The sequence below is a fragment of the Taudactylus pleione genome, unplaced genomic scaffold (assembly GCF_031769625.1).
Source record: "Taudactylus pleione unplaced genomic scaffold, aTauple2 ptg000133l, whole genome shotgun sequence".
Taxonomy (NCBI): Eukaryota; Metazoa; Chordata; class Amphibia; order Anura; family Myobatrachidae; genus Taudactylus; species Taudactylus pleione.
Genome location: NW_028284535.1, coordinates 2,383,910 through 2,410,944, shown reverse-complemented (window position 1 = coordinate 2,410,944; position 27,035 = coordinate 2,383,910). Strand labels below are relative to the sequence as shown.

The window sequence follows — 27,035 nt, the reverse complement described above, 5'->3', positions numbered from 1 at the left end:
GTTACTGCTGAAACTTATAATCTTCACAACTTGCTCAACCTAAAACCTGCGTTAAGCTGTAAAGAAACACAAAGGGCTCTATTTACAAAAGAGGAAAGAGCCAATCGAAAGACGAAAATGTGAGTTTAGGTGCGATAATTGCCTTATAATTAGGAATAAGCTTAACCCTGCCAGTCATGACGCTGCCTTGGCACGGGAAGCCAAAGTTCCTGTTCTGTTGACGCACCCTGAGGATAGCATTGAGAAAAGCATTACTTTGGCTCTGGGCCAGCACAGACAATGTAGCATGGTAATGGATAAGCTGCCTCGGTGATTTATTTTTGATAATGACAACGTTAATTGCTACGATAAGATGTGGTGTAGAATAAAATCATATTTAATCGGGGCAATGTACAGTATAATAATTAGTACCCGTAACATCTCCTTTTACTGGTTCTATTCAGCACAGTCCTTCTTCCATGCAAGATTAATAAGATAGTCTATGGCGCATCAGAATCAGTATGTAATACCGCTGGTCGCAGTTCTAATCCCGACAGCGGAAGCCCGACAGGGGTGAAGATCCCGATCGCTAATTGAGGTACGTGCCGCTAACCTTACCCCCTACCCTAACCCTCCTTTAGGGGTGCCTAACCCTAACCTCCCCCCCAGTGCTAAACGTAACCCCCCCTTCACCTAGCCTAAACCCAACCCTCCCGAGGGGGTGCCTAACCCCAAGTTCCACCCGGGAGCCCTAAAACCTAAACCCCCACGGCTGTCCGTGCCTGGTTTACCTTCGTTCGGTATGCCGGGCGTTAGGCTCCCGGTGTAGGTCTAATGACTGCCGTCGGGATTTCGTCGCCTGTCATTAGTGCCTTGCCGGGATTTGACAGTTGGGAAGCCGGCTGTCGGCATTTCAACCGTCGGCTTCCTGACTACATCCCGGTACATCTGCCAAACTACTATACTGACCAATAGTCATGGTTTTACCGTATGTGGGAACGGTTGCCCTATAGCAACATCTTGGGTGGGATGTACTAAGCAACGCATCCGCGTTACATTCCGGAGCTTGAACGCATTGGGTATCGCATTCCGGAGCTTGGTACATATGAGAAATGCGGTCAGATTCCCGAAAACTGCATTTTCACTGGTGTGACCGCATTTCTGAACAAAGAACATCCCTTACCTCTAGGAATGGAGACAGGCTTAGAGATGGACATCGGCATGAATGATCTGCTAACATTAATGATGACACAATGGGCCTGCTTCTCGGTCGCACATGGCGGATATTCAATTGAGAGCGCCTCATTTTGGAATACCGCAGGTATGCACGCTCGCGATACCCACGGTATTCCATTAACAAAAAATGCAAGCAGAGTTTTCAGCATTGAAAAGCCTACGGTGTGACAAAATAAAAATAAAAAACCATTTACCTTTCCAGTGATCTCCGCAGCTACCGGTCATCTTCCCTCTATGTTTGCGCCGGAGGGGGCTGCTGGGAGGGGTGGTGGCTACTGGGAGATGTAGTTCTCCCTGCTCCTGCCTCTGGGAGGTGGGGGCTCACACACGAGGGTCACACAGACACTCACACAACATACTTAACACACAATTGCTTAGTCAGTCATTAGGAAGGGTTCCCGAAGGGGTCAGAGCATTACCCGACCTTTTTTTTTATTAAAAATAGGTATTTTAGGAAAAACTGGTCATGCTCTGGGAGGTGCGTAAAATAAAAACCTCCCAACGCTCAAAAATAATAATAAAAATCCTGCACCTAATTGAAAAGCAAAAATCCTGCACACTGCCGAAAAAACCCAGCAGGTGCGGGATTTTTGTTACTCTCGCATCCAATTGGATACCCCCTACGTCAGACGCATGTGTCCCGTTTCTGTTCTTTCAGAGTCACAGCTGCGATTTGAGACATATTGGATACGAGCTGGGCGTTCCTGGCAATGACAGGGAGGTGGCCCTTCTGATGGGCGTGCTATGGGAGTGTCACTGACCTGGATGTGTATACAGCGCCAGATTCAGATTTACACAGATTTACATAATTCCGATATTTACGCAGCCCGAGAAATTGATAGCCATTGCGCATGCATGAGTCGCACAAGCGCTGCCGGACCTGGTAAGTAGATGCCCGGATACGGCGCCCTGTGAACTCTGGTCATTGTTTAGTAGTGATCGAGTGGTAATGGAGGGGTGGTTAGAAAAAGACGACCGATGATCCACTGATTGCGACCAATGCTACGCCATTTTACTCAGTTGCTTTTTAGATTTGCAATGCTGCAGGGGGGGGCAGTGTCTCAATATATCTCCTGGCGGCTGCAACATTTGCATATTTTCGCATTGCAGCTGCATAAAATGCTGTGACGGGATTCGCATACAATACTGAATCCGCCCTTAGTTACCACTGGTTACCAAGCAGTCAGCCACTTAGCACAACTGGATCATTTCTGAATAGCCCACTACTGCTTCCTATATATTGTGAACTGGAGGATTACATTAACCAATTTATTACCTACTATCGGGCACTAAAGGTTGAGTTCAGTGCTCATCAATGCTACACACCTATTTGGCATTGTTTTTATGGTATGCAGTCGGGGGAAGCAATCGGGAAGCCGACTGCCTAAATACTGGCAGCCAGCTTCCCGACTGTCTTATCCCGGCATGGGTGAAATGCCGGGCGTCTAGATGTAGACGCCCGCATTTCCCCAACGCCGGGAGACCGGCGCCTGGCATCACGATCGTAGTGATGCCGGGTGCCACGAGCGGAGAGCCGCAGGGGGGGGAGGGTTAGGTTTAGGGCTCCCGGGGGGGACTTAGGTTTAGGCAGCGGGGAAGTGGGTGGCCGGCGGTATATCATACCCATTCCTGCAGTCGGGAAGCTGGCGGACCTAATCCCGAAAACCGGTTTCCCGACTGTATAATCCCAGCAAGGGTCTAAAGACAGGCGTCGATATGCCGAAGCCTGTCATTAGACATATGCCGGGAGCCCGACATCACGATCGAAGGGACGCCGGGCGTGGATAGTCGCGTGGGGGGGGGTTAGGAGGGTTAGGTTTAGAGTTCCCGGGGGGGACTTAGGGTTAGAACTCCCCCCGGGAGGTTAAGTTTAGGCACCCCCAGGGGGGGGGGGGGACTTAGGGTTAGGCACTGGGGGGGAAGTTTAGAGTTAGGCACCCATAAGGGAGGGTTAGGGGTTAGAAATAGGTTAGTCAATACTCACCTTAGGACGATCGGGATTTCCTCCTTTGCCGGGATGCCGTGGCGGGATTCCAACCGCCGGGCATGGGTCCGGCGGTAAATCATACCGATTCCAGGTTTTATGGCATATTCATGTGTTTGTTACATTATGTGTATAATTTAATTTGAAGGTTTTGCAGAGGAATGTTTGGCCGCCTAGTGTCACTTGTGCTGCGATTATTCCCATTTCATCCCCAATACACAGGTTTGCTTTCAGAGCGGTCATCATTATCAATGCGCCCTGCACCAGCTCTATCCCGGGTACACAGGGGGTCAATCCAATTATAAGCGATATACTCGTGGATGCGAGTCATCGCGACAGAAGCCGCTCTTGACGGCAGCCTGAACTCGCTCAAAACTGTGCGCAGCCCCATAGGGCTGCGTACAAAATTGAGCGAGTTTAAATTAGGGGTGCGAGATGCGGTGCTGCTGCTGGCGTTTGTTGCAACCGGCAACACGCACCCCTTGGGACTAACTCACTTTTGTTCAACTCGGTCCTTGGCAGTGAGCTAGGGGTAGATTTATCAAAGCTTGGAGAGAGATAAAAAGTACCAACCGATCAGCTCCTGTCACTTTACAGGTTGTGTTTGAAAAATTACAGTTAGGAGCTGATTGGTTGGTACTTTGTCAGAATCCACTTTATTTTTCTTCAATGCTTAATACGTCTCACAAACAGTATTCTTAAGGGTCCAGAAGGGGACTTCAGTGTCCGATACGCTAGTCATCGGGCTTCTTGATTTGTGCTTCTGCTTTTTCACATGTCACTGTAAGCAGGATGGATGTTGGTAGATCTTTTTTAAGTTGGGGGGAAGTTATTGGTACTTTTCTCATCTCCCCCTTTGGCCCATCAGGGTTTCCTTTGTCATATACAAACCAGAAAAAGCTTTTATCACTATGCAGCTGTCACTTCAGTTATATTTTAAAAAGGATTCCAAAGTGGACTCCAGCTGCTCTTCATTATAAGGGGCCTTCCATATCGTTATACTGCTTGGACATGTGCTACTCCCTGATCCACTAACCCACATTCTGTGAAGCAACATTACATCGAGAGAGCTTTGCAGCTTGTGGTTGTTCTTTATCATCAGGTACGAACGGTGACCATTGTAGCTCTCGAATAAATAAAATATGTCAATGTGTACATCAAAGACCCTTTCTCACAGCTGCAAGTGGTCTCTAGGGGCGCTCATTGGCCTCCAGCCATCTGGAAGACCCCTGTGTCGTATCAAATACAATTACAACATGTACCGTTACACTCAGATTTGCAGGACAGAACACGGCAAATATGATTTTTAGAGCTTGCAGTAGTTCGGAATTTGGTGCACTAGTCTGTTATATAATCCTTTACGGCAGAGGTTCCCAAACTCCGCCATTACAGTCCAGGTTTCAAGGATGTCCATGCTTGAGCCCAGGTGTCTTAATTAGTACCTCAGCCAATTTGATGTATCCATCTGGACTCAAGTATGGATACCCTTAAAACCTGGACTGTAATAATGGAATTTGGGGAACCTTTGCTGTACGGTGTTAGTTTAACACGGATGTGCTGGGCATCAAACAACACATTCTTCTCACAGCTCTCACTGGCTGCCTGTCAGGCCACAGTCTGCCTGCCCCTGCTGGAAGAACAGGGTCCCAGACGTGCTCGCCCACCCCCTACATCCCAAGCTGGGCGCTTACACTACACACATGCACATATACCCCATGAGAAGGAGTAGGGGGAGAGACTGAGGAGGAATTGGGGGGAGTGTGGGAGAAAAAGACATGGAAGTAATAAAGGGAGGGAGGAATAGGGGAGAGAAACAAGGAAGGCATAGGGTGAGGGGTTAATGGGAGGAATAGAGGCAGACAAGAAGGTGGAAAAAAAAAAATAAATCCTCTGTAATGATAACCACAGTAGCACGCGACCCAGCAAATCAGGGGTCCAAAATACTAGTATGTACATTTTGGCCTTTTAATATACATCAATCAACAGAGCTGTCTTTGCAGAGTATCCATGTTATAACTTGCACAAATAACGTGATTCTTAGATACAAATTTCACTCCAATTACTCCAGGACAGTTATGTAATAGTATTAGGTTTTTCAGAGCTAATCTGGTCTACAGATCCTTCCAGTAACTACTGAACAAAGATAATTCTATTTGTGGTCCTTCCGGGATTCCTCAAGGTGAGGATCACTTAAGCTGCATGCACTGTCTGGTGAGAAAAAGACAAAATACCTTGGGGGGAGACATCACAGCACAAAAGTACAAGTACTAAAAATGCATGTAATATATATTTATCTACCTCCTGGAAGGAATAATTGCACGGCGAGGTAAAATTATTAGTAAAATCAGGGTTTGGTTGCTAGCTGCCCTGGTACACACTGTGCAGATCACACAAACGCCCCGATCCTCTGAGAAATTATCTGATCACCGTCACCCTGTACACACAGAGCGATTTTTAGCTCAATGTGATTGGGCGGTCGGGCATCTAAAATTGTAAGCAGTTCATAAGATGCGACCTCCCTATCCGACCATCGCAGGAGCGAACGCTCCTTCATAAACACCTATACAAATATGGATCGGTCAGTCATTATCTGGCGATCGGCCCCATAATACTAATAGTGTAGGTGTGTACCCAGCTGTACATAAATCTTTTGGCCTCCCATCCATTGTGCCTTGACAATACAAGAGGTTTTCAAGTAAACAGGTCTGGCAATAGAAACCATTGTTTCTTGTGTCACTACACCCATTGCCATATCTATTGAGGCAACTGCCTTATGTTCCAAGGTGGAATAACACCTTAATCAATGGGTTAAACAGATTTAGGGGGTTTGAAATGGAGGAGGGAGATAGTTTGATAGTGATCGGGGTAAAAAATCAAAATGCGCCCTGCCCTTTTAGCAGAGCCCCACTAAAACAGCCTGCCCTGAGACTTCCCCAGCCGCGGGTTGCAGTGTCTCGCGGGTGGGAAAAGTTGTGGTGATTGATCACCGCCCGGTGATCACCATGAGCGGAGAGCTTGGGGGAAGCCCAGCACCTCCGTAATTGCTGGGCACGTGACAAATTGGAGGAGAGTCTCTCCACGATCGGCCATGCCCCCTTTTCGGGAGCCGGAAAACCCCAGCGCCCTGCCCTGCCTGCCTTCTAGCGGGAACACTCTGACCTATGGGAGGTATGATAAAATCCCCTCCATTCTTTTTGGAGGACTGTCCCACATTCGTCCTTAACGAAGAGGGGTTGAGAAGTGTTTCACTGCCCCCACGTCATGTGGCATAAATACAATTTTTTTTTTTTTTTCCAAAAAAAAAAGTAAAACACCTAAGGAGGGTATGACCACAACCTATCCCGCTTAGTACATAAACCCAGCAGACGGAGGAAACACCTTTCGCCTACTGAACAGTGTATAAAAATACTGTAGTCCACTGGCAGTGCTTCATGGCCTAGGCAAGCCTCTACCATTGATGCAGAACAACTGTACGTTCTTAACCCATAATTTTTCCCCAGAAAAAACTCAGAAACTAATCAATTATTATTCCGTTGTTTGCCAACCTAAAAACTATACCTTTTCAGGTTTTACACTGGACTTGTATTACTTAAAGTTTTGACTGGTAGTACATGTGAACATTTTTTACACAATTGTCCAGTACATGGGGGCCTTAATTACTAGCCTGACGTGGTCGTATCAGATGAGACAACCGCAAGCTGGGATTTCCCTGGCACAGTTGCATCTGATACGACCATGTCAGAGAAACCTGGCCGGGGCATCTAGATTATAGATTTCCAGCAACCGCTGGGCTCAGCCCACCCAGCCGGCCCCGCGGCAACCTACCCTCAGCATCCTGCTGCCAGGCGGGCTACAGAAGGATGACCCCTGTAGGAAGACAAACTTACTGCAACCCAAGCTCATGGCAGCTGTGGGGGCTCTCAACGGCCACCCAGCGATCCTCCAGGCGCATACACACTAGACGATATGCTCCATGAGCAATATTGTACAATGTTCCCCCTGCAGTGTCAGGCTCAATGTCGTTAACGATATCGTGCAGTGCCAGAACCCTCCCTCATCCCCGTACTTGCAGAACCTGAAGATATCATCAGGTTGCCCTGTAAGTACAGGTGATGAAAAATATAGTCAACGGCCAGCGAGAGCACGCATCGCTGGTCGTTGACAGCATACACACTGGCCGATATCGTGAAACGATTACGATATCGTTAATAATATCGGCTAGTGTGTACGCGGCTTAAGAGTATCATCCTCAGTCTGCTCCCTGCTATAGCCGAGGCTACCCCTGTCCGGCGGTTCAAATCCTGACGTCGGAAGACCAGCACCAGTGAAGATCCCGATAGCAGCTAAGGCAAGTACTAACTAACCCACCCCCCCAACCCTCCTTTAGGGGTGCCTAACCCTAAAGTCACATCCCCCCCCCCCTCTCCAAGTGCCTAAACCTAACCCCCCCTCCCTGGAGCCTAATCCTAAGTCTCACGGTGCGGGGTGCCTAACCTTAACCTTCCCCCCTGGGCGTGCCTAACCACCCCCTTCCCCTAGCCTAAACCTAACCCTCTCAGGGGGGTGCCTAACCTTAAGTCCCCCCCAGGAGCCCCTAACATAACCCTCCAACCCCCGCGGCTGTCCGCGCCCGGCTTACCTTCGATCGGGATGCCGGGCGTCTTGCTCCCGGCATAGGTAAAATGACAGGCATGGGGATTTCGACGCCTGTCATTAGACCCTTGCTGGGATTAGACCGTCGGGATGCCGACGGTTGGCATTTAGACAGTCAGCATCTCGACTGCATACCTCCCAGACAGGTAGAGAATAAATCCAGATTTATGGTAAATTTTAAATTTTTGAAATACTTGTCGAAGAAATAGTGTCTAGCTACTAATTCCCAAACCCCCCTAAACACAAACAGAGTAATAATAATAATAATAATAATAATAAATTAATAAATAAATATATATATATCCCAATTATTGGTGAGGTTGCAGTAACCTTTAGTGCCCCAACAGTAGCTCAGCTTAAGCGCAGTCTTTCCTCCCTTGTCACATTTGGCAGGAAATCTTAATATCAACACTACTGAAATCGTTCATATAAACACAGAATTTCCTCCTCGTTTACAGTCACATTCCATCAGGAAGAACAGAGGAGGTTTCACAAGGTGCTTAAATACAAATATATTTGACTATTTTGAAGCTCTTGAATTTATTTTTTTCTGAAGAGCTCAACTTATCCCCTATGTGGCTCCCTGTCTATTGTGGAACTACAAGTCCCAGCATTCTCCACCAAATTTACAATCACACACATCTGTAAAAGTCTCAATGGCTTCTGCATACAGGGGCTAATGCAGCACTGCACGCAAGTGCAATTCTGAATGCAGATTCCCGATTATTGGGAATCTGCCCGTACGTATGTGCAGAACGGGTCCTGCGTAATCGCACGCAGCCACTTCTAAACCTCTGCCTGATTGACAGGCAGAGGAATTTACGGGGCGGGGATGGCCAGCGTCCCGCCACGTTTTCCGGGAGGGGTGAGGATGGAGCTGTTCCACGGACGCAGTTTCCTGGCCTTGTAAGCTGGGGCTTACTCAGCTGGCCGTTGGCACAGCACCATTCACCATCGCGACCAATGGTTTCATATTATAAGAGCAGTATTAAATTATTATTTTCCCCATGTCTGTATAGAGTGTAATAGAATTGTATTATGTGCAGTGGTCAGGTCATGTTGGGGGTGTAGTGTCCTATGTCTGTATAGAGTGTAATAGAAGTGTATTATGTACAGTGGTCAGGTCATGTTGGGGGATGTAGTGTCCTATATCTGTATACAGTGTAATAGAAGTGTATTATGTACAGTGGTCAGGTCATGTTGGGGGTGTAGTGTCCTATGTCTGTATACAGTGTAATAGAAGTGTATTATGTACAGTGGTCAGATCATGTTGGGGGTGTAGTGTCCTGTGTCTGTATACAGTGTAATAGACTTATATTATGTACAGCGGTAAGGTCATGTTGGGGATGTAGTGTCCTATGTCTGTATACAGTGTAATAGAAGTGTATTATGTACAGTGGTCAGGTCATGTTGGGGGTGTAGTGTCCTATGTCTGTATAGAGTGTAATAGAAGTGTATTATGTACAGTGGTCAGGTCATGTTGGGGGTGTAGTGTCCTATGTCTGTATACAGTGTAATAGAAGTGTATTATGTACAGTGGTCAGGTCATGTTGGGGGTGTAGTGTCCTATGTCTGTATACAGTGTAATAGAAGTGTATTATGTACAGTGGTCAGGTCATGTTGGGGGTGTAGTGTCCTATGTCTGTATACAGTGTAATAGAATTATGTACAGTTGTCAGGTCATGTTGGGGGTGTAGTGTCCTATGTCTGTATACAGTGTAATAGAAGTGAATTATGTACAGTGGTCAGGTCATGTTGGGGGTGTAGTGTCCTATGTCTGTATACAGTGTAATAGAAGTGTATTATGTGCAGTGGTCAGGTCATGTTGGGGGTGTAGTGTCCTATGTCTGTATACAGTGTAATAGTAGTGTATTATGTACATGTTGGGGTATGTAGTGTACAGTAGCAGGTGTAACATTGGGGCTGCAGCGCAGTCCAAAACTAGTAGTGGGGAGCAGTATAACTCAAGCCCCTACCTGTGCAAGTCTGCATTAACATCGCCGGCGGGGAGCAGAGGCGTGCGTCACAGAAACGGGCAGAGCAATCAGCGGCCTCCCTGGTATATCTGCCCGCCCCACAGACTGCCATTAACTGTTAACGTTCTAGTTAACACAGGAGTTTGTGTAACTAGTGCTCCACTCCCTCGCCTCTTTCTGTCCCAGTCAGTAACTCTGGGCCTAATTCAGTACGGATCGCAATTGCAACCGCATACGCAGAAGGCAGTTTGTTGCGTACTGCACTGCAGTGTACTTGCGCAGCGGCTGAACTGCGATCATACTGCGATCACGCAGAACACAGGAACCCATCGCAGAGTGAGTGACAGGCCGTGAGTTTTTGGGGGGTGGTGACAGGGGAGTGGTCCGAGAAACGCAAGCGTGCCTGTCCACATGAACGCAGTTACATGGGCGTGCATAAATTAGCCACTGTGACGGCATACGCAGCTTGAGTGATCACTGCGTGCGACGAGCTTAGCAATTTCTAAGTAAGGTCAGACCTGCTGTAATTGTGCGTGAGAGCCCGATGTTACCGATGAGTACGCAGGACTGAGGTATTACGGATGTGAGCTAGCGGTAGTGGGCCTCTCTATGATGGCTGTGCGACTGTATTCATTAGCATATTTTCGCAGCAGACCTGCATAATTGCATCCGCGATCGCAATAGCCATCCGTGCTGAATCAGGTCCTCTGACTCTATTTGCTTGACCGTACGTAGGGTACAGAATCATTAAGCACGGAATTGATTCCCACCCACAATTCACCACTGTATGCTCCTGCCAGCCTCAGCGTGGCGCCCTACACTTGTCCCCGTCACTTGTCCTACCCAGTCTGTGATGTGATATTCATGTTTGGCATTTATGCTATGTACTTATGCGGGGGGAATGGGGGCGTGGTGACGCTATTGCCTCAGCATGGCCCCACCCGCCCGCTAGACAATCCCACGATTACTGGCATTGTAAAGTGGGTGCAAGTCCACAATTCAACACAAATCATGTCTTTGGCCGCCTGACTTCAATGGGGCCCACTACAGCCCACTTCAATGGGGAAATGGGTGACCAGGGATGGGGGGGGGGGGGCTCTGGGAGAGTTGCCCACTGTTCTGGGAGGACGCGAGTGCCGCTTGATTTTCGGAAGCCTCCCTGCCATTTCGGGAGAGTAAGTATGAGTTATGTCCTCCTCCATCTCTACTGTATCTATACATGCGGACTTGGTCAGCAGATAAGCTCCTTAGGGTTTCAGGGATCTTCTATACAGAACGTAAGGTTACCAGGCACCCGCTAGGCACGGACTGATCAAACTAAGCAATTTCTGGACAACTGTGGAAGGTAAAAGCTTTTCTATGGAGAAGCCTGTGGGCATGCTTGTAAAGGAAGATTCTTGTGTCCCAATTTTAACTACTTGCTTAAGAAAAAAAAATGTTCCTCCCTAGATATGGATTCACAGTGCTTGTATGTCAGTTATGTAAAATGAACGTAGGTGTGCAGTGAAATACAATGACAGTAGATGACACACGCACTGAAAAACAATAAAGAAAAAAAAATTGTTACGCATTTCCGCAGCAACCACCACATTAGACATCTGAGGTTTAAAACACAGATAAAAGCCCATTAGCTAAACATATCCAACAACCAACCTAGTCCGCCATCACATCTACTTGGTCAACCTTGTCCCCTTCACCAGACTGCCGCTCCACCCTAACAACTTAGGCGGATAGCACTCGGATTTTTCCTCCATGCATAATAACGAGCATATCGGATTTGACGGGATCACTATCTAGCATGATTGCTGCTTTGGAGTCATGCACACTATCAGGTCGACAGCCCAAAAATCGAACACAATGTGGGTGCGTAGAGCCACCTCGAGACATAGGCGCCTACCCTGGCAGACTGTCTGCAAAACTCCCACATTTTGGAGAGTTCTCCCGGGCTGCGACAACAGCAGGACGCCCTCCCGGATCCCCGACACTTAAGCTGGCCATACACTAGACCAACTTACATCCAACCAGCCAACTAGTTGATTGGTTGGAATGAAAATCTGGTAACGTATTGGAGTAAACGATGATCAGCAATTTGCTCCTAAATGCCAGAAAACAGATGAAAATTGTCGTTCAGACAAGTTTGTTAAATGTTTTGAACAAATTGTTTAGATCAAACTTTTAACAAACTTGTCTGATGGCCATTTTCATCTGTTTTCTGGCATTTAGGAGCAAATTTCTGGTCATCAGTTACTCCCATACGTTACCAGATTTTTATTCCAACCAATCAACTAGTTGGATGGTTAGATGAAAGTTGGTCTAGTGTGTGGCCAGCTTTACACTGTTGAGGGGACTGGGTGGGGCCATAAAGCCGCGTTTCTCGACCTGCCCCCAGCTCGAGTCTTTGGATCTCCCGGAGGAGAGTAATAGAAAAAAATAAAAATAAAATAGCATTGATGCACCAGGTAGAAGGGAGCCTGGAGATATATAGCTTTTACCAGACAAGTTTAAAAGGGGCAATAATGGGAAAGTTCATTTGTATCTCTCCGGTACGTTACCCCACCTACTCCTACACGCTCCCATAAATCACCACTCTGCAGCCCTTACTGGTCTAGCCCACAGCGAGCTGGAGGGGATTCGCAGCTGCATAGGCCAGTTTAGGGATAGAATCCTGGGCAGATATACCATGTACAATACAATGACATACAGACACAAATTGGAAAAAAAAGACAATTTTATTAAAGTGAGTGTGTGTGTCTGGCTGTACTTTATGCACGGCCAAAGTTTTGTACCTAGCTCCACCAAATTTGGCATGGTGGTGTAGTTTGACCAGGATTGGGTTTCTGGCTAGGTTTGAAGTTCTTCAGGGTCATGGAGTCTCTCATTTGAAATTTTGGTTTAAGCAATGTTCGCTCAGGATGTCTTCCAGTGCCTAAAACTGCACTGATCTGAAGGCACAGGCTGATACGTACCAGTGGGAGGCAGGCAGAGCTCCAAAGGAAGAGCAGCGAGTCTGAGGATCAACTGCCACACTGCACCTGCACTGACAGTTACCAATTTCCTCCAAGCACATTTTCACATACCATGGTCTCCACTGTTGGTCTGCAATTGAAAAAAATAAAGGCTGCAGATGTACTTCAAGGTCCATTCTTCAAACCGGGCAATGCTGGGTATCCCAGATAGTATTTAATATACATATATGTCATGGACTTCCACTTTACTTTACTACTGCGGCCTGAATGCAAATATTAAGACACGACTTCATACAATATAGCAGACCCCAGATGCAATCAGCCAATTCATGATGAACTCTACAACAGGACTAAAGTTAGGTACAATTGGACGACATGTCGCCCGATCCAGCAGATCGGGACTACGTAACGTGCACATCGGTAAGTGCGTGCCCACTATGGGCCGTATTCAATTAGAAGCGAAAAGCCGATTTCCGTGAAAAGGTATTGCCAATTGCGTCTTTTTGCCAGGTCCGTATTCAATTCCAGCCGGTTTTCGCATATGCAGAAAGTCAATACAATGTAATAGGCGAAAAAGATTCACCTCTGAACAACAGGAGAAAAGTGCAAATTTTAATTTTGATGTGCAAAGGTGGGGAAACCTTTCAGAACCCTTGGGACAGCCCCTCAAAGAAAACTTAACACCCCGAAAAAGTACTTTCATTTTGGGGGCGAAAAAGCACAAAGTGGGGGGACAAGTTTAAAAACTAGCGAAATAGACTTCTTGGGGGTTTGCAAGGTTGGGTCAGGTGTTTTTATGATTGCAGGTGCTTGCAACAGGTGCGTTTTTCACTTTTTTTTTTTAAACCACTTTAGAATATGCTAGCACCCATTTTCAAGTACCCCAAAATTTGACAGGACTACTTATTTTCACCAAAAATACTGCTTAATGGCATTCTTCACCACTTGTGCAAAAATGCTAATAAGACGCTATTGAAACAACTTAAAGTACCCTAAACAGTTTTATTAGGGCTATTCGGACACATATACATTGATCCCCAATGTTAGTGCATCTTTTTGGGAGGGTTCAGGCTGGTATCCCCAATTCTGACAGCACTTTCAGCCTGTTCTGAATTCGATGCTTGCCGTTTTCGCAATTGAATATGGCGAATAGCGGGGACACGCACAATATCCACGTCCAAAAGACGCGATGTCGACGAAAAAGTCCGGCAGGTGAAACTTTTCCTGCGGGTGCGAAACTAATTGAATACGGCCCTATGTACATGCTGCTCAATCTGTCAATGTGATGAACGACCTTTCTGCATTTGGATGCGGCAGATGAACAACATATCGTGCGGTCATTTACCAGACCGTGTGGTGTGTACGGACCACATGATATGTCATCAGTCGCATCTGCCGTCGGCTGGAGCTTCCGTCACTTCGTATTGTCTGATGTGTACCCATCTCAAGATGTATAGTGTTACCGTTAGACAGTGTATAGGGCAGGGCGCTGAGGGTGCCGGCATGGAGCCTCTGCTCATGCACTCCCGAAAAGGGGGTGTGGTTGGCCAAAAGGGGCATGTCCTTGTGACACTCCTCCAATTTGTCACACTTGGGGGCTTGCCCAGCACTTACGGAGGATAGGTTTCGTATATTCAAATTAAATAGCAACACTTTCATGTACAAGATTCCTAAAAATAAGAATTCAATGAATCCATATTTGCAAAAGAAAAAAAAAAAAAAAAAAAAAGAAACTGTCCTAAAAATAAATAAAAAACAATAATGTATCCAAACTGTCAACTTTAAATTTGCATAATGGGCCTCATATCAAGGAAGTCGGTAATAGGATAGAACAGAAAACCTGGGGACGATTTAATCTGGAGACTTTTTCACAAGCAATCTTTTCATTAAATGATTTGTACACATGCAGAACAATCTAAGGGCCGGATACAGCAGTCGCCATGGATATTACGTATGCAGATCGCGCGACTGTTTGACAGCACGCATACGTATAAGACGCACTGTGCGTGCGCAGCAATCACATTGATATTAAGGACGCACAAAGATATCCATTGCAAAGTGAGTGACAGGCTGTCAGCATTTGGGGGTGGTGACAGGGGGTGGATGTAAAAGCGCAGACGTGTCTGTCCGTTTGAACGCTGTTTCATGGGCGTGCATAAATTAGCCACTGCAATTGCATACACAGCATGAGAGCCCTCAGCGTGCCAGGAGACTTGCAGTGTCTGCAACTCTTCAGACCTGTTGTAATTCTGCATGCCTGCCCGATGTGCGTTGATGATACCGATGTTTATGAAGAACGACCTTGGATGGATATGAGAAGGCGGCAGTGGGCGTCTTTAGGTCGGCTGTGCTTTGACAAGCATTAGTATATTTTAGAAACTGCGATCCGTAGGCTAACCGTGGGACATAATTGAATAGATCCGTACCTTACCGCGGGCTTCTTGCTGCTGGTTTAAGTCCCGAGGGTAACTGAATTTCCACCTACAATTTGCAAAACGTGATGTTGAGATGAATTGCTTAATTGTGATCATTCAACACACACATGCAGTGAAACATTTGTTTGAGAACTCAGAGATCAAAACATTTTCACGATGGATGATCTCACTGGGCTCGATTCAATTGAACGCAAATTAAATAGCACCGGTTGTAGCTCCCGGAGCTATTCAATTCTGCGCACCGTTAGATCGGAGAATGTCTGTTCTCGCGCCTTAAACATGGTTTACTCACGAGAATGGCCATTCTCCGACTATACTTCCCGGCGCCATGCGGTTTCCGCGGCACTAAGGTCAGAAAACAGCATCACGCCTGTACTTTTGTCGTATTTCTGCTCGCATCCCTGGAGGGATGCGAGCAGAAATCCTTAACAGTGCGCAGAATTGAATAGCTCCGGGAGCTCCTTCCCGGCGCTATTTAACTTGCGTTCAATTGAATCAAGCCCATTGAGAGAAAAAATAAAGGAAAGCAAATGCAAAACAAATGCACGACCTAGAAAGAATTAGCACTGATTTAGCTATGCAGAAAATCCATGTCTGATCATAACGCTCTGTGTAGCCAATGGCACAGATATTTGGTTCCAGAAACTCTGCATTTATCAAAATTCCTTTAGCAACATAGTGAAGATTACGGACACTCAATAGCGCATCCAAACGCACAGTGCTAGGTTGTGTAGGATCTTGAGTAAATACAGAACAATTTGCTGTGTTGATGAAAATCTGACTGATTTTTATCTCCTATAACTGACAGTTAAGTAACGCGATTATGTTTTTTCTTTTTTATTATTATCTGGCAACCCTTTGACACGCTATGGAAAAACTCTAATTACTGAACTAAACATCCCAGCTAAACTTGACCATCGTATCGGACGGAGATCTGATCTATTGTAATCGAGAGAGCACAGGCTGGAACATCTTGTCAGCTGAAGTTTCCCGCAACCAAGCCAGATTAGGTCAGTTGCCGGACTGCCACATGGCTACCTGCACGGCAGTTTTGGCCACAATTTGAGGGGTCTATTTACTAAGCAGTGCTAGGAGACAGAGTGAACAGTGATAAGGTGCCAGCCAATCAGCTCCCAACTGTCATTTTTCAAACACAGCCTGTGAGATGGCAGTTGGGAGCTGATTGGCTGGCACCTTATCACTTTTCACTCTGTCTCCTAGCACTGCTTAGTAAATAGACCCCACGAGTCTGCTAGACACCTGGTGGTCATGGCAACATGCCAAATTATCAGATCTGCACTTATGACCAACCTTGAACAGGTAGAGGGGAGATGTATCAAGCCCTCTAAAGTGGAGAAGTTTCCCCTAGCAACCAATCAGCACCTAGCTGTCATTTATCTACAAAAATGACAGTTAGAAGCTAATTGGTTGCTATAGGTAACCTCCACTTTTTTTCTTTAGAAAGTTTAATATATCTCCCCCATAATGTAAAATGGAGGACAAAACCCACACAAAATGGAAGTTGCATCAAGCTTTGGAGAGAGCTATAGTGGAGAAGTTGCACAAAGCAACCAGTCAGCTTCTGTAATGTCAAATAAATGGCAGTTAGATGCTGATTAGTTGCTTTGGGCAACTTCTCCACTTTATGTCTCTCCAAGGCTTGATACATTTCCCCCCTTAGTGTTGCAAAATCATTTCTGTACAGAAGACCATTTAAAATTATATAAAGAGACAAAAGGGTCTATGTACTAAGCAGTGTTGTGAGACAGAGTGAAAAGTGATAAGTCTGTGATAAGGTGCCAGCCAATCAGTTCCCAACTGTCATTTTTCAAACACAGCCTGTGAGATGACAGTTGGGAGCTGATTGGCTAGCACCTTATCACTTTTCACTCTGTCTCCTAACACTGCTTAGTAAATAGACCCCTAAGTCCATACCTCCCAACATGACCCTCTCCAGGAGGGACACAATGCTCTGGTCCTGGACTTCCCTGGTAATTTATGATTGGTGGAGGCTCCAGAGGTGGGGCTGCAGTACAGTCCAAAATTCAAATAGGGGAGTCACACCAACTGCCAGTGAGTCCCAGCCAGTGATGTTTGGCAGGGTGTGAAATGACAGTTGGTGTAGCTCCCCTATTTGAATTTTGAACTGTGCTGCAGCTCCGCCTCTTACCAGGGAAGTCCAGGACCAGAGCATTGTGTCCCTCCTGGAGAGGGTCATGTTGGGAGGTATGTAAGTCTCTTATCACTGCTTAGTACATAGACCCCTATAGCTTGTACTGTGCAATCAAATTTGCATCCTTTAACGTTATCGGTGACTCTTTAACCAAACAATACACACTGGCAGTTGGTGTGACTCCCCTATTTGAATTTTGCACTGTGCTGCAGCCTCACCTCTGGAGCCGCCATGGCCTATCATAGATATCGATCAGTGATATAGTTTGTCCTGCGCTACAGAAAAGTTCAAGGGAAATCGTTCAGCGATATCGTTGGTTGTGTAGATCATACAGTGTGTACCCAGCTTTAGGCGCTAGGGGTTAACCAATATTGGTCAGTTGGCGTGATATTACAGTAAGTAACGGCACCACTAGCAGACTGCAAAGGAGTCCAAAGAAATCTGGACCATCTACAGAAGGAGAGCGATCGTGTGTGACCAGCTTTAATTACTGCACCTAGGGCCTGATTCAGACCCGCTCGTAAGCGGCCGCTCGTTCGCTCCGAGCGATGTTTGCCCAACTGCGCATGCGTACGGATCGTTATACGCATGCGCGAACCAGTCAGTGCGGTCGAAATTCATGTGCTCGCAAAATAGCGAATGCCTGATAATTTGAGTGACAGAAAGAGGCGTATGTGGGTGGTAACAGGGGAAGGTGCTTGAAAACGGGGAGTGGAGATCCGAACGCAGGCGTGCTTAAAGGTCAAAACGGGCGTTTTATGGGTGTGCATAATTAAAACAGCAGCGTCATTGACCACGTCACTGGGTTATTTTATAGCCAGAACTGCTCACAAAATTGTGGTAGCAAAAACCAACCACAAGAATAGCGAGCAGTTCATACCCTGGTCGATGTACTCGATTAATCTAATAAATAGCGGACATGACGTAGGATGCGAGCGGCCAGGGGGCGTAGTTTCCCAAAAAACGACCGCAAGTTTTGTTCGCTCGATCAGACCTAGAGGTGTGAACAGACCGCAAAGAGCGAACGGTTCATTTGAATAGCCACCCCTATTTTCTGGACGAGCGAGCGCTAATTGCGTCCGGCTCTGAATCAGGTCCCTAGTGTAGAAACATTGTTTAAGATAAAAATTTAAATAAACAGCTGCGACTATGTATTAGTGCACCAACCATATTGGTGAACTATAAATTTCTTATTGGAAACCGATGGATATTATAGAATACATTATTATCACCTTCTAGCTACAATTATATATAATGCCCCATTACACAGACATGTTGTTCCTCGTTACATTACACATGTATCTCTTTGGTAAATACACTAGAGAGCTGCACTTATCACAGCGGCTGTGTAATTCAGACAGTCGCGCTAAGGGACACGGACCCAACCTACATCCTCCGCAACTGTACAGAGACAGATGCATGGTCTAAAAATAGAAAAATGCAACGTTTGTATGTTGAGCTTATGTCAGCGGCTGATGCAAACACTACGCTCAGAACTTAGGCCCTCATTCAGAGCCGTTCGCTATTTGCGGTCGTTCGTTCAAAAACAAGGGGTGGCTATTCAAATGATCCGTTCGCACATTGCAGTCTGTTCACACCTCTAAGTCTGAACGAGCGAGCAAAACATACGCTCGTTTATTTGATAAAAACGCCCCCTGGCCGCTCGCACCATACGTCATGTCCGCTATTTATTAGATTAATCGAGTACATCGTACAGCGTATGAACTGCTCGCTATTCTTGTGGTTGGTTTTTTCAACCGCTATTTTGCGAGCAGTTCTGAGTTTAAAAAAACCAAGTGACGTGATCAATGACGCTGCTGGTTTAATTATGCACTCCCTTAAAACGCCCGTTTTGACCTTTAAGCACGCCTGCGTTCGAATTCCACTCCCCCGTTTTCAAGCACCTTCCCCTGTTACCACCCACATACGCCTCATTCTGTCACTCAAAATAGCAGGCACTCGCTATATAGCGTACAAACGATTTTCGGCCGCACTGACTGGTTCGCGCATGCGTACTAAAAACTGTACGCATGCGCAGATGTGCGAACATCGCTCAGAACGAGCGTACTGCCGATAGCGAGTGGCTCTGAATGAGGGCCTTAGTAAGCAACCGCGGGATCCACAGTTATCATCTGCACTATTGTCAGAATATTCCCACATAGTACAAGAGAGTCAGGAGCTGGTGCAAAGGTGCTAAATATCCTGCGTCAGTTACTACAAGAGCAGCACAAAAAGAAACACTAAGGGCCCGATTCAGACCCGGACGCACGCTATGGCCGATAGTCGCCCGTCTGCGCATGCATCAATATGCACAAGCACGAGTCACTCACTGCGCTTGTGAATCGTGCGCTCATAGCACACAGACTGGTCGCTACTTTGAGTGACAGATAGCGCGGTTTGTGGGTGGTAACAGGGGAAGGTGCTTGTGAACGGGGGAATGGTACTGCGAATGCAGGCGTGTCTGGGCGTCTAAACAGCGTTTTATGGGTGTGCATAATTAGCATGGAAGAGTCATTGTACACGTCACCTGGTTATATTTCAGCCTGCAGTGATCGCAGTGCTTGCGGCAGGGTAGGGTCTACCTCAAGCGCTGCGTGCAGCTCCGATGGCTCTCGATGTTACTGATTAATCATACATTTCCTGGAGTTGACGTGTGCGAAGAAAGAAAAGTGGGCGTCTTTAGACCGGCGTGCGTTCACTCTGCCGTCGCTCTCTAAGACATAGAGGGCGTCCTTACCCCAGACAGTGCAATGGCGGAATTTGCATACCCAGCCCCTTGTGGCAACGATAGTGCACAGCTTAGCGTCCGGGTCTGAAGCACGCCCTCAGTTTCTAGGATTTAGTTGAACTCGATATCATATAAGCAGCTGTGATCGCTGCCATCTAGCATCAAAGGTAAAAGACTGGTACAGGGATGGCATGGTACAATGGGTATCCAGACACATGGTTGACATGTAGCATGTCAACATTTATAATGTCGACATGTTTCAACATGTTCAAAGGCACCAGGTCGACATCCTCAGTATATCGACAACTGAAATATTGCCAATCTCAGAATGCCGATGGTTAGGGGCCCACCAGAAGGGTTAGGGCTGCGGGGAGGTGGAAGATTAGGGTTACGCGATTAGGGCAGGTGTACGTACTGAACTCCAGCGCACAATATCATTCTGCCGGAACTGATGGTCACATGGCTGCCAGGACCCGGAAGGAGCCGCCACGCTGCTGCCGGGACCAGGTAAGTAACCGCTGGGCCACGTTAGGTCAACCTTCTATCATGTCATCCATGTAGACATGATGACTGCCGACATACTAAGAATGATGACATTCTGACCATGTCGATGTGAGAACTGTTGACCTAACATACCACTACAATATACACAGCACTAAATAACTAAAGAAAAATAATAATAAAACAACTGGTTAGTTTTGTGGATGTTATTTTTCGCTCCTGCACACCCCCGGGGGCTGAGCGCAGACACCTGTGGGAGATAGAATCGCACGCATCTCCACTTGCGGATGAATGGGCATAACTGGGTGGTAACGGGTCGGTCATACTTGGGATAAGTTGAGCGAGAGCTGTGTCTATGCAGAGGTCAGGTCTCTTGCCCCAGGTATAAGCAGTGTTTTCCCCATGCTGTTTTATGCAGGCGCACCACCCAGCAAGAAACAGCTACCACCCGGCACTTCCCCCCCCCCCACTCCAATGCGCCTCGTCCTGATTATAATAATGCAATAGTTGTACATGCAGATCTTTTCAATGTCCACGAACAGTATCTTGTATTTAAATATTATGTCCTATTGTATATGGAATTGTTATATTTGTTTATTGTAAACCCCTATATGTACTGTAATAGAAAGCACAATATGGATCAGTACCATTTTTATACAATGCCTCAATAAAAATATTTAGCAGACTGTTCATTTTAATACGTAAATACAAGTTAGCAGACGGACAGCTGCAGCTTGTGCCTCTATTCACTACACACCTGTGTGTCGCACGTCAGACCCTGAACTCGACTGACCCAGGTGATCAAACACAAAACGTGCAAATACACCGGAATGGTAAAATAAAGCCATTTAGAACACTCAATCGCAGCAGCATTCAAAGCCAAATATTATAGAAAGGCTCAAGCTTCAGACAAAGAGCCGTATTCAATTAGAGCGGACCCGCAATACTTTTTAGCCTCCCCGGACTTTCCGCCTGTTTTGTAGGCGGAAAAGTATTGCGCACGCGCCCGCTTTATCCCGTATTCAATTTGAAAGTACGCAAAAACGGGACCCGGCAAAACTTGAACAGGTGGAAAGTCCTGTCAGATTTGGGGAAATCAGCCCGACACCCCCCAAAAGATGCTCTGACATGGGGGTAGCTATGGTACCTCCCGATTTGGCTTGCTGAAGTTATTTGGTGTTTTTAAACGGGCTCAATAGCTGCTAAATAGCGTTTTTTAATAAGTGGTGCAGAATAGTATTTAGGAGTTTTTTTGTTGAAAATAACTTATCCCAGCAAGTTTGGGGTACTTGAAAATGGGGGTCAGCATATTTAACAGTTGCTAAATTAAAGTTTAAAAAAATCGTGAAAAATCCACCTGCCGCAACCACCTGCAATCAAAAAAACACTTGGGGCATACTTGGGGACCCCCCCAGAGGCAAGTTCGCTAGTTTTTAACTTTGTACCCCAACTTTTTTATTTTTATTTTACAGCCCCAAATTCAAAGTCATTTTTTGGGTGTTCTTAAGTGTTTTTTTTTTTTTTAAATTGACACAGTTTACCTTTGGGGGATTGTCTGAAGGCTGCACGGGGGTACTCGCAACGTTGCACCCCAAAACCCCAATTCTGCACTTTTTTCCGCCTCCTATTCATAGGCAAAACTTTTTCGCCTATTACATCGCATTGAGTCTTTCAAATTGAATACGGAGTAAAGTCGTAACAGGCAAAAATGAAGTCATCGGCGAAAAGGCTTCGCCAAAAGCACGCGGAAACGGCTTTTCGCCTCAAATTGAATACGGCCCTATGGCTCTCCAGCAGTGGTGGGAATGCAAGTCTCAACATGCCCTGCCATTCATTTGTTGGCTGGGTGTGCTGGGACTTGTAGTTCTACCACAGCATGTTGCTGTGCAACAACTCTCTGCCGGATAACGCACAACGGTAGTTGTACACAAACAATCAGTTAAAAAGTGCTAGATACTTATCAATGTAACCACAAGTAATAATACATATAATAAATATAACATAAAACAGAAGGTTTTTTATAGAACTTTCTTATAATAAAGCAGCAGGTATGATACAGACAGAGCATGTCTTCCAGTATACTGCTCCAAAAATAACATGTAAATCTCATTTGTGTCTAGGAGCAGCTGGTAGCGACTACCCAGGCATAGGAGGAGAACTGGCACGATATAAAAATACATTTGTATCATTTCATTAATATCACCAAATCCTGTAACAAAAAGAATTAGAGAGTGATGCCCAAAAATTACAAGAAAAGATGCACAAACTTGGGGTGGGGGGGGGGAGAGAACCCCAATAAAGATAACACAACTATAATAACTGGTTACATTTTAAGAATTGCAATTCCCCCAGAAGTCAATAAAAAACCCCAAAAACACCCATTTACAACCCGTAATAAATCAAAGCGGTCAGTGAAAGCACCAGGAAACACCATCACCTTGTGCAGCCACACCTATTACCAAGAGGTTCTGCAGCAGATGCAACTATTCCGAGCAAGTGATGGATCTAACTGGTCCCAATAGCCGGGCCAGCAGGATTCAGTCGCCCTGAGCCTGGTCAGAAGTCTGCCAGCTGCCCCTGGGAAGGGGTCAGATTAATACCTGGCTCACTAATGCTGCAATCATTGTGTGCCAGGGTGAGAGGGAAAGGAGAGTGGCATGATGATGGCACCACTCAGAGCATGGATACAGGTGCAGCAGGAGCACTACATTATTATTATCATCATCACATGCAGGATTCATGCGGACATCCCATAAAAAGCCCAGCAAGGAGAGCCATGGTCTGTGTGCCCAGCCAGGAGGATGGGCAGATGCCTGGGTCACCTGCAGGGGAGAGGGTACCGAGCATGCATGCCTTACCTGGGCAGGAGGCTAGGAGAGCGGCTGAGCCCGGTGTCTCTGTGTCTGGGTCTCGGATTATAGGAGTTGCTGCTGCTGCCGCTGTCTCACCATCCTTCCCTGCCCAGCCCTGATGTCAGCACAGCCCAGTCCGGGCGTGGCCGTCAACTGCACGTAGCCAATGGGAGAGGCGAGGGGCGGGGCTACGGCTGGGAGGGCGTGGTCTTGTTGGATACTCATTGCTGTGCTGGCAAGCAAAGGTGTTCATTGACTTCATTCACATCCGGGGCCTGCACACTGCCCAATGCATGCAGGCTACTGCCAATTACCGGATATCTATCTATCTATCTATCTATCTATCTATCTATCTATCTATCTATCTATCTATCTATCTATCTATCTATCTATCTATCTATCTCTATATCACACACATGTATTTGTGAGTGTGTGTACATGTATGTATGTGTGTATATATATATATATATATATATATATATTATATATACAGCAATGTTTATAGACCGTGTCCTTGTCCTGCATTGCTTTGTACTGTTAACAACTGTTTTGATGTGTGCTCATTTGTTTATGTACCTTGTAAGGCGCTGCTGAGCCCTTGTGGTGCCAAAAAAATAAAGGGTAATATATATACATACATACACACATCGGTGATATAAACAAAATAAGCACGAAATGTCTGCTGTGCAGTAGGTGCAGTGGCTTTTTTGCGGAGCGCGGCATTATGAGACATTTCTGTAGTGAGATTAATGGTGCGTACACACTGGGCAATTAAAGTGGACGACTGAACGATATCGTTATCGTTCAGTCGTCCACTTTATCGTCCATTTTTAAGCTCAAAAAGATGAACGATGACGACGACGCGCGTTCCCGCGGGTCGTTCGTCATCATCGTTCATCGGGCTGACATGCAGGCCAACCTGACGACGTCGTCAGGTTGCTGCATGTCAGGGAATGGGGGAGAGAGCCCGGCGCTGAACGATATCGTTAATGATATCGTTCAGCGGCTGTGCTCAATGTCATAAACGACATTGAGCACAGCCTGCCGGGGACACACTACACGATATCGCTCAGGGAGCATATCGTCTAGTGTGTATGCACCTTAAGGGGACTATTTACTAAACGGCAGGTTTGAAATCCTGGTGGGAGTAATGCGTTTTTCTGGCGGTTTTACAGAGCTTATGAATGGCAGAGAAACCACACTTTAGAGCAGAAATCTCTGGCCCTGATTTTCTCCCATTAGAAACATACAAACCACTAGATTGGCCTAAGGACTGGTTTGCAAGAAAGAAAAAAAAAAACGCTGCAAAAAAAATGAGTTGCCTGGGAGAAGATCTGTGAGACCCTCTGCCGCTGTAATGTGAGAACTGCTAACAGTATCTGTCATGTAGTTTGTGATCCATTAACTACGTACGATATAGCAATTGCATTTTAATCACTTCCTGTAGTCATTCAGCCTGGGGGATGTAGTCCCTTGTGTGCAAATTTATTGATTGGCTTATCGATCACTTTAAAATGTGCTGAGATGCATTTCTCCAGAGAAATGTTATATATAATATATACAGTATATAGAGAGAGAATTGTTATATATAATATATACAGTATATAGAGAGAGAATTGTTATGCATCCAAAGGAGCACATTAGGAAACTGTGTTCCTCGTGACACTAAACCCAAGAGTTTACACTCAACAATGTATACGGCATTCAATTAATGTTTCCTGTAGAATATGTATTATAGGTAATAACAAACTGAGCTTTCAAGCCATGTGTGAGAGCCATACAGAGATGTCTCGAACATTGAAATATATATATAAACATGCAGTATATATATATATATATATATATATATACACAGTCAGGTGCATAAATATTGGGACATTGACAGAATTTTCATATTTTGGCCTCTATTCACCACCACAATGGCTTTGAAATGAAACAAACAAGATGTGCTTTACCTGCAGACTTTCAGATTTAATTTGAGGGTAATTACATCCAAATCAGGTGAACGGTGTAGGAATTTACAACGGTTTCTATATGTGCCTCCCACTTTTTAAGGGGCCTAAAGTAAAAGTAATGGGACTATCAACTCAAAAGCTATTTCATGGACAGGTCTGGTCCATTCCCTCCCCCTACTGCCAAACCCTAAACCTCCCCTCCTGCAGCCTACACCGCCTCCACCCCTGACCCCCCACACCGAAATCCTGACGCCCGGCATACCGAACCTAGGTTAGCTGGGCGTCGCAAACTTAGGGGGGGTTAGGTTTAGGCACCCCCATGGGGACTTAGGGTTAGGCACCACCCCCAGAGTCTTAGGGTTAGGGGGGGGGCGGAGGGGAGGGTTAAATATACTTAACATTATGCCAATATTTGGCATAATGTTGTGATCATAATGGAGGAAGGGGGAATATTTCCTCTGCACAGAAAGCTGTCTGTCAGTAATCTCACTGAAGGACATTGTAGCTACCTTTTGCAGGAAATGACTGAAAAAAAAGAGACAAACAGCTTACATCACCCAAATAGAAAAGGTAAATAAAATGTAGACTATCTGGTGTTGTGATAAGGCATGGAAACAGTTATACACCTATTTGTGCATTATTTTTTAAATAACTTTTATCTATAACAATTTGCATTCAGTGATCCCTTAAATGTATCTAGAAATCTTCTCCTGTGTATGCAGTATCAGGAAAGATTGGAACGGATTGATTCATGTGTGGGGGAAACTTCTACAGGGTAAAAATGTAGGCGTCGCCAGTAACAGCCAATCAGATCCTAGCTATCATTTTCTAGAATGTACTGGATAAATGATAGCTACAATCTGATTAGTTGCGATTGGGCAACATCTCCATTTTTTCCTGATTAGAAGTTTTAGTAAATCTACCTAGCACCACGCTTTTCCAGATCCTTTGGGGGACATGTAATAACCCGCAAGATGCAGGCATTCAGATGTGTCTGCCCAACGTTTTAAAGCAGCTATAATTTAAGGCAAAACCAACCTGGGCTTGCCTTTTAATTGATTGCAGCAACCCCCCACTGCTCCCCTTCCCCGCCCCCATTGCCTTCAAACTGCCTGGAGATGTTGGACATTATACACAAGTTATGATATAAAAAGGTTTGTACATGCGGGATCAATGTTCCCTATGAACACAGCATTTTCTGGACATTTTACCAACAATGAAAAGAAAACAAAAATGTATTTAGAAACTTAAATGTTTACATTTTATTTACTGGATTGTTCTATTGTTGCTCCTATTTATTATTCGTGATGCCTGGTTAAACCTTTTCGTGGACAGTAATAGCAATAGTGACATCTATAGGACAGTTACAAAATTGGACTTGCCAATATGCAGTAATAAATAACAAAAATGGCTGGAATCATATTCACACTTCTTTAAAATTGTATCCTCCTTTAAAACACATAGTAAAAAACAAAACAAAAATTAAGATGCAATTCTGTATATCTGGACACAATGGACCAGAGCTGGTTGTAAAATAGGTTTTAAAACAGCCACACAACAGCAGTAAACAGTAGCATATGCGCCTGGTTTGGGCCAC

The 27,035-nt window shown here is 45.8% G+C and overlaps 1 protein-coding gene across 3 annotated transcripts in view; it reads right to left on the bottom strand.

The window, feature by feature from the left end:
• The window catches only part of CAMK1 (calcium/calmodulin dependent protein kinase I), a 153,371-nt gene extending 129,786 nt beyond the window's left edge, over positions 1-23,585 (bottom strand). The window contains exons 1-3 of one of the 3 annotated variants that reach the window (XM_088473270.1): positions 23,490-23,584; positions 15,221-15,275; positions 12,795-12,924 (exon numbers count right to left, since the gene is read on the bottom strand). The gene's annotated coding sequence lies outside the window, so the exon portion shown is untranslated. Of the gene's footprint in view, positions 1-12,794; positions 12,925-15,220; positions 15,276-23,489 lie in introns of all 3 variants that reach the window. The other 2 variants (XM_088473271.1, XM_088473269.1) reach the window with 2 other exon arrangements.
• Positions 23,586-27,035: the final 3,450 nt, after the last annotated feature.